This window comes from Coptis chinensis, chromosome 2 (assembly GCF_015680905.1).
Source record: "Coptis chinensis isolate HL-2020 chromosome 2, ASM1568090v1, whole genome shotgun sequence".
NCBI classification, from domain to species: domain Eukaryota; kingdom Viridiplantae; phylum Streptophyta; class Magnoliopsida; order Ranunculales; family Ranunculaceae; genus Coptis; species Coptis chinensis.
In genome coordinates, this window is record NC_141457.1 from 163,865 (window position 1) to 172,512 (window position 8,648).

The 8,648-nt window shown below is 37.6% G+C and overlaps 1 long non-coding RNA gene across 2 annotated transcripts; it reads right to left on the reverse strand.

Moving 5' to 3' along the window:
• Nucleotides 1–3,602: 3,602 nt before the first annotated feature.
• LOC147514208 (uncharacterized) lies at nucleotides 3,603–8,625 on the reverse strand. Of its 2 annotated transcripts, XR_015207153.1 has the most exons (3): nucleotides 8,214–8,625; nucleotides 6,189–6,315; nucleotides 3,603–3,743 (listed from the first exon to the last, which is right to left on the reverse strand). It is a non-coding gene; the product is annotated as an uncharacterized LOC147514208 (long non-coding RNA). The 2 variants fall into 2 exon arrangements; XR_015207147.1 differs by lacking the exon at nucleotides 6,189–6,315 and having other exon boundaries at nucleotides 8,214–8,597.
• Between the last annotated feature and the right edge of the window lie 23 nt (nucleotides 8,626–8,648).

An 8,648-nucleotide genomic window follows, 5' to 3' on the forward strand; every position in this document is an offset into this window, starting at 1 on the left:
TTTTTCTTCTTTCTTTCATCTGTTTCTCTTGGTTGAAGTGATTGTTTTTTATGTAATTGTATTGTATGGTAAACTGTATGAATTTATTGCAATGGGATGAACGACTTTTAATGAAATCAATATTTTCCTTTTGCGGTTGAATTCGACATGAATTGAATACTTCTTCATAACTGCTCCACTAAGAAAATAGAGCCTGTGATGCTGAAGACATAGTTCAAAACCTATCTTCACTGATCAGTGATCACTACACACCGACAGAACAGAACAATGGCTACTCAAAGCATGCTCAATACAAATCAATTTTCAGGTGAAAGATAAATCTGACAGCGCCACTAAAGACTCAATGATCTCCAATACGACTATAACCTATTTGTTTATTGTTTCATACAAAGTATTACATGAGTGCACGATGTTCAACCCGTGAATGGATACTTACCCATCTACAAGACCTTTACCAAAATTCAATCAAGAATTGGTGCCTTTAGGAACCTAATAAGATATCTAAAATTCTAAATGCAAAACAAAAGGAAGTTGTGTCTACAAAAATTCAGTCCCCTGGTTCACCAGACTTCAAGACTTCAATATATAATTTAAGCAGATACATAGCTTATGCAACAGTTTCTGATTTACAAGTTTTTTACTGAGCAGCTATAGCAGTACGGCTATAACAAGTTTTTTACTGAGCGGCTATAGCAGTTGAGCAGCTATAACTGAGTTCTATATCGTAAACTAAAGAAGATTTTTACTAAGTTTTTTTTCATATTAGCCCAACTCAGTTTTTCATATTGTTGACTCAGTTTCATATTAATTTCATGCCATCATATTTTTACTCAGTTTTTTTTCTACCAAACTTAGTGAATTGACTCAGTCAAAACGAATTAGTGAATTGACAGCCAAGAGCCCAAGAAGAGTCTTAATTTATTTTGGTTGCTGCCTTGCTGGAGAGAAGAAAAAAAAAAAGAGAAGAAAAAAAGAGAGCAGAGAAGAAAAAAAGAGAGCAGAGAAGAAAATACATACCGAGAATTGCAGCTGATGTTTGTTGAAGAGTGACCGATTGTTTGTTTGTTGATGATTGTTTGTTTGTTGTTTGTTGATGATTGTTTGTTTGTTGAAGAACTGAAGAAGAGAGAAGACCGATTGTTTCTAAGCCCTATCGGGCTTTTTTAGTTTTTTTTAACTTAAGCCCAGAGCCCCAGAGAGACCGATTGTTTTTTTAATTGGGCTTGTAAACCGTCCAGCCCGCCTAGACCGCCTAGGCCGATTAATCCACCGCCTAGTCCCGATTAATCGGTCCACCGTTTTATCAACCGTTTAGGGTGAAAATCAGTACGGCTAGGCACCGCCTAGACGGCCACCTAGGCCGTTTTTTAGAACACTGAAAAGGGGGGAGTTCGACCAAGTAAAATGCGGGATAAATAATAACTTCGTGATACTTTCACATTCAACATGATAGAAGAATTTCGCTATCAAAAAAAAAAACAACGGAAAATAGAGGCGGTTACCTTTAATTGGGAAAACGTCCTTACCTGTTGAAATTGGAGATGAGGAGAAGTGATAAAGTGATGAAGACAAATGAGGAAGATGAAGAAGGGGGCTGCTCTTTTCTCCTGGCTCTGTTTCGGTTCTCTTTTTTTTTTGGGCTTTTGTTTTCGCTAAATCTATGCTGCGCGAGATGGCAACCGGTACTCATTCTGCAAAATGGCAACCGGTAGAATAAGTTTACAAAAAAGGGTAAAAAGGGTATATCACTTTCAATAAAAAAAAATAGCGTATTAGATTTTTTTTATTGCACGACTCCACCAAGTTTCGTCTCCCTAAAAAATTTCTCTTTCTCTTCAATTCATGGACCTGAAAAGCGAAGAACATGGTGATTAAATAGAGAGTTCTCATGATCAACTTGTAGCAATTGGAGTGTTTACTGGTCGGAAATTATTATTCTTCATCTTACCAGAAGTATAGGAAATGTGGCTTGTGATTCTCCCAAATGCCGAGGTCTTGTTCTTGGCCATGGTGTCTTGATCCCATTGCTTGCACAGTTGAATGAGCATGCCAAGCTTTCTCTGCTTGGAAATGCCACTTCGACTTTATCAAATTTTTCCAGGGGGAAACCACAGTCTCCTTTCGAACAGGTTGAATATCCACATAGTATATACATAGTGACATAGATTCTAGTAGATATTTTACTGTGGTGTAACTTATTTGTGATTACTTTTGGGCAGACAAAACCTACACTCCCTGCTCTTGAGCGGCTTATTCATTCAAGTGATGAGGAAGTACTAACATATGCATGTTGGGCACTATTTTATAAAGATTCTTATTTGTCTGATGGTAAATGACAAAATCCAAGTTTGTGTCTGTCCTCGGCTTGTTGAGCTCTTGCTGTGAGTGCTGGATTTCATTTAAGTTCTATTAAAAATATATCAACTGATGAATTATCTGCGGTTGATTGAAATTTGAACATCTGCATTCTTTCTTTCTCAGTCATCCATCGCCTTCATAGTTAATCCCTACCCTTCGAACAGTTGAAAATATTCTTATGCAGACTCAGGTAATACATATAGTGAAAGCATCTCCACCGTTGATGATTTTAGTTAGGATGATAACACGTGGCAGTTGAGTGAAAGTTGAGAGAGGTTAGTTTGGTAATTTTAGGTGGACAGGAGTAGTTAATGTCATTTAGGAGTAAACCTGACATGAATATCTGCCGTGGAAGATAACTTCCAACTGTTCCTAGTGGTTGTGGATGTGGTGTGTTGCACATTTTCAAAAATAGCGTCTAACATTTGCACCATGATCAGTTGATCTGAGACCAAGTAGGAAACCAACAAAGTGGAATGATATAAAAGAAAATTAAACAACGCTAAATACAATCAATTTGGATAAAGTCCAACATTTCTCAAATTCTGAATAAGAAAGTTTTCTTTTTCTTTTTTGTTTGCTTTCCTTTCTACATTCTTACATTCTGACAACTTAGAGCATCTCTAGGTGGTGGTAGCATACTCTTCAAATTTGAAGAATGCTACCACAGAATTTGATAGCAAATTTCGACCAACTCTAGGTGGTCGCAAATTCGTGGTCGCAAAATTCATTGGAGATGACCTGCTGGCGACATTAATCGGGCGGCGCCCGATATCAACTTGTCGTAGCGACATTACAACTGCCGCCCCAAGTAAAAAAAAACTCACGCGACATTCCCAATCGCCGCATCAAATTGAAAAGTAAAAAAAAAACCTTGTGCGACACATTAGTGGTGGCGCCCGATTTCACCGGGCGTGGTGTTGGTCAAAGTCAAAAAAACTTGGGGCGACATTAAGATTGGGCGCGACATTACTATTATTGTAAGCTCCGATCCAGAGATCCAAACCTCCATATTTGCGAACAAGAATGCGAACAGACAGGTTATGCGACCACGAATGCGACCACCTAGAGTTGGAATTCCGGGAAATTCCGACGCATTTCTTCAAATTTGAAGAATGCGACCACGGATACGTCCACCTAGAGATGCTCTTACATGTACAAATAAGACAGACCGCATGCTTACAAGAAACGATCACCTAAAAATACTGTCAACATAAAAAGATACGCTCAAGGACTCTCAACTCACTGAAACTGCTGAAAGGTCAGATTCTGTAAAATACATCTTACTTGGATAGCTGCAACAAGGGACAATTGTCTATTAAACACAAACACTTAGTCTTCTACTGCCGTAGCTTCTTCCATGATGGATCTGATTGCGGTTCACCCTGCCAAGAAATCATGTTAGGTAGACAAAAAGAGTACTTAAAAAGTTGTTCAAGCACACGCACACATACACACTCAACTAATGTCTGAGACAGGTGGCCACAAGAAGCTTTTGGCATTCCAACATGACTTTATACTATCGGTTATTTTAAGGGTGTTGACGTGTTGTAGCCAAGGAAAACCACTATAGTGCGTGCAAGAACACAAGTGATGAATTACATGATAGATGATGGAACAAAAAATCATAGCCAGACCAATAATCGAACTCTCTTTCTTTACATACTTCTTTAGAAGACGGTGCCTCTATTTTTCTCTACAAACACAGAACTAACAGTTTCTAGTTTGTCCTGTAGTCCGCTTAAATTATTAGCTTGACACGCATTGACCCATATCATATCACACATTCCTTACACTTTTCAGAATAAGTCCAGACTGCTCTTCTTCATTGGAGAGAGGTAATGGCAATTGCAATCCAAATTAATTCAATTATAAAGACTTAAAGAGAACATCTTCTTGAGAGACATAATTCTCAACTTCATAATTGCCGGAAAGGACACAACAGCTACAACCCTTTCATGGTTCCTATACATGCTCTGTAAGCATCCCCAAATACAGGAAAAGGTTGCACAGGAAGTGAGGAAAACGACAAAGCGAAAGAAAATGAACCGTTTAGTGAGTTTGTCGAAAGTATGACAGAGGAAGCCCTTGAAAAGCCATGCAGCTCTAAGCCTCTGAGACTCTAAGACTCTATCCTGCAGTTCCTGTGGTAAGTGAATATACTACCTTAACATGATACTTTATTTAACCGACAACAGCTTTTCCAACCTCTATGCAATGAAAATTCAAGGCCATAAATCCCACCCCGCACCCCAAAGGGTCCAACTCTTCAAAGGCTTGCCAACGAACCAATAGATACGTCCACATTCACACTTGATACTATAATGTGTTTAATCATTTGAGCCACATCATGGCACACAGGATGCAAAACTCTGCTTATCAGACGATATGTTTCCAGATGGATTTAAAGTAAGGAGATATGGTGGCATATCAACCATATGCCATGGGTTGAATGGATTCCATATGGGGTGACAATGCAGACAACTTCCGCCCAGAAAGATGGCTAGACAACAATGGTGTTTTTCACATTGAGAGCCCGTTTAAGTTCACAGCCTTCCAGGTGATCTGAAAATATATTTCGACTCTTTTCTGCTTCCTATTGTTCTCTTCTCAGCACCCCTTTTTTTATCCCTCAAATCCCCCTTTCAACTTATATCCACAATACACTTGCCCATAAATCCCCCACAGCCCACCAGTCCAAAATATTGGCGATCAATTACTGATAAATATCCGCTTTTTGGCCAGCCAAAAGCAATATATAAGAGTAGTATGAAAACTGGCAACGAAGCACCGATAATCAACAATATTTTATCACTTTACAATAGGATCGGTCTAAATACCGCCAACATATATTGACATCTGGAAGACCAAATATATACCATAACATATAAACCTTGAGTCCTTGACTAAAAAATAAGGAAAAAAAAAGAGGGGAGGGGGGGAGGGGATAAGATAAATACCATATGCAGAACATAAAACAAGCTGTGAACTTAGTAACGATTGAACATCAATGAACATCAACTACGCAATGGTCTAAATAAGGGGGATTGTCACCTGATACCCCATAGGCAAGGAACCTGTTCTGGATCCTTGGTATATAAACTATAGTAACTATTTATCACATACTAATGTCGAAGCCTCTTGAAGGACAGCCTCGCCCATGAATGATCTAACATACTCACTAACAACTATTACATTTCCTTCAACAACAACAAGAACACCACATTGAATCCCACATCAATCGACGCAAAGAAAAACCAGACCATATTTCTTCTTGTGTGAGAGACTGACTTATCATCAAAGAGTTAGGGAACCCAAAGCATCCCGAGAACCAATACCTATGTGTAAAATCCAGTCTCCTTTAGATAACAATGATAATTGCAGATAGAACATGAATTCATGAAAAAAAGAAACAAAAAACAAAAACAGAGGTCCTACTGATATAGAGATCTCTCAAAGCAACCTACAGAGACAACCTAAAGAAGCTTAGAAGATGAAATGGAATCAAAAGATTCACAGAACTATGAAGTGTCACGGTAGTAATTAGTGGGACTAGGCATTACACTTGCTAGAGGAAACAACTGTGGCAAACTTAGCCACAAGAAAGATATACAGAATTAAGTAATTTGCTTCCCTTAATACTGTCTTTCCTTTTGCTTTTCTAAGTTTGTTTGTTTGTTTGTTTGTTGTTGTTTTTTTTTTGTTGCTTTCTTCATTAGCTGTTTCATATTACTATATCCAAGTTCCAACATTAGAAGGAAACTAAAATCACAAAGAGTAATGGTTCACAGGCGGGTCCACGCATTTGCTTGGGAAAAGAATTTGCTTACAGGCAAATGAAAATATTTTCTGCTGTCCTCTTAGGCTGCTTCATGTTCAAGCTAAGCGAGCAAAAGAAGGCTGTCAATTACAGAACTATGATCAACCTTCACATTGACGGGGGCCTCCATCTTCACGCTGTCCACAGATCATGAAAAAGAGACATCTAGTTGCTAAACATCTACTCAATCCATGTGTACAAGGAAAAGTGGAAAATATTTGACATGGAATGATAGAAAATTTTCAAATGTAGCTGTAATAGAAATATACAGTCAAGCCTACAAACTACTTAAAGGTATAATGGCCATGTTTCCAGGTATTATATAGTTCCTTCCCGCATCAATTGAAAATTCTTGGTCATTGAGATTTATGGGTCATTCAGATGTCAGGCAGGTGCAACATACACATCGGGATTAAGTGAATGAGACACTCCTTAGTCCTAATTTATACACACCAGAAAAACTGTAAACACTCTTTCCATTTTTCATGTATCGCGTATACCAAGACTTATACATGCAATGCACAAATATGCATACAACAACACATAAGAAAACCTATGTTACATGGACAAGACATATTTTAGAAATAATCCGTGTCATATACATGTTAGCGTCACACACGACTCACACAAATTGTATGTGATATACCTCAATTTTTTATATTTCGCTATGTCGGACACTTGGTATCCGACAGGTAACCATGTTAGTGTAACATAGTAGAAAAAACGTTTAAACCAATTAAGATGAGAACTACAATTTAGTTTCCATGTAACATGAGAGCAGCTTCCAAGTAATGTATAAGTACACGTATGATCTATGATGCACGGATACAGGTACGGGTACCGATATGGGGACACCGGTACGGGATACAATACGACTTTTTTGAAATATTAGGATACGGATATGAATATTTTAAAATATGTGTATTCTGAAAATTATGTTAGTAGTTCTTTGAGTAAAGTTAGTCAGGAACATGTGAAAAACTATTATAACACATGTCAAAGTCAATACTGCATGAAACCTCAAGAACAATTTGCATTTCAATGGAGTAGAACTCGGATCAAGTCTATGTTAGGAATTCCAGTACCCTAAAAGTATCATAGAAGTATCCAAATCGGTGTCGTAACTGACCGATACGGGTGCAATGACATTTTAGGAGTATTCGTGCATCATAGCATATGACCATAGACCCACTTTCATTAGACTTTCACAGTTTCACATATTGAGGAAAAAAACTAAACAGATGGATGAACTCATATTATTAACATAGTACTAAAATCTTATTGGTACACCTATAAGAATGGTGTATATAATTGTATGGTCGACCCATTTATATGCATATGTGCATCATATGCTCGTACTTGATTTGTGTACTTGTCCCTCAAAATAAAGTAATAAACACAAAATCAACAAAGTAAAAAATAATGCAGTTAACTTCACTCTTAACCCCCGTAACAATCTCTGTTTATTTTTATTAGTAATGTCATCATCGTTAGCTAATTCCCCGTCTGAGGGTATAGAAAACTCTCAGAACAAATGGTTTCACATTTTCACTTCCTTAGAGAAAGATACAGCAAGCTCTTCTTCGAATTCCCTAAAACTTCACTAAGAAAACCGAACTTCTTGTAACTTTCTTAGGAAATGCTTCTCTAACTTAAAAAAAAAAGGTTGATATGAAGTCCTTAAAAGAGCTTTTAAATCTCATTTGTGAGAAGGGTGATGCTTACTACTATAGTTCGAAGTCTATATTTTTTTCTATTGAAACAGTCAAGAATAGACATTGTATCTTGAAGTGGGGTGCATCTTCAGGTTTTGACCATCTTTGCCTCTGCCTAACCCTCTCCCACTTGACCAAGTGAGGTGCATCGTCGGGTTTTGTGTCTGTGTGTGAGAGAGAGAGAGACAGGGTACCTTCTATAAGAACCAAGAAGATTCATAACAAGCAGAAATCTTTTGCTATTATGAGGTCTATCAATATAATGCATTGTATAACATGGTAAGAAAAAACTATGTGGGTGAATTGATATAATTACTTACACCAATTAAACCGGAGAGCTTGGTAGCATTGGAGGAAGGTGGAGTCCAGGTCTTGACTCCCATCCTTTGCGCTTTCTATATGCTTCAACAGCTTGCAAACGAAGTCTCTCATGCGAAGCGTCTTGGACTTTCTTCTTTAATGGCTTCAAAAGATCAGAATACCTCTCTTTAAAATACAGAATAGAGCAATCGCAATTTCACATCAGTAACATTAAAACCGGAAGACGTACTACCTCTCCTATCTTGCCTTTCTTATGCTTCTTTTTATTTGTTTCCAAGTACCTACATAAATTCAATTTCCATGTGTTAACATGTGAGATTTATAAAAGAAAGGAAATGAAAGAAGAGTTATTACTTTTAGAGGTTCAAACCATTGGACTCAGCATAGGCATTCAGCAAGGAAATGAAAGAAAGGAAATGAAAGAAGAGTAATAA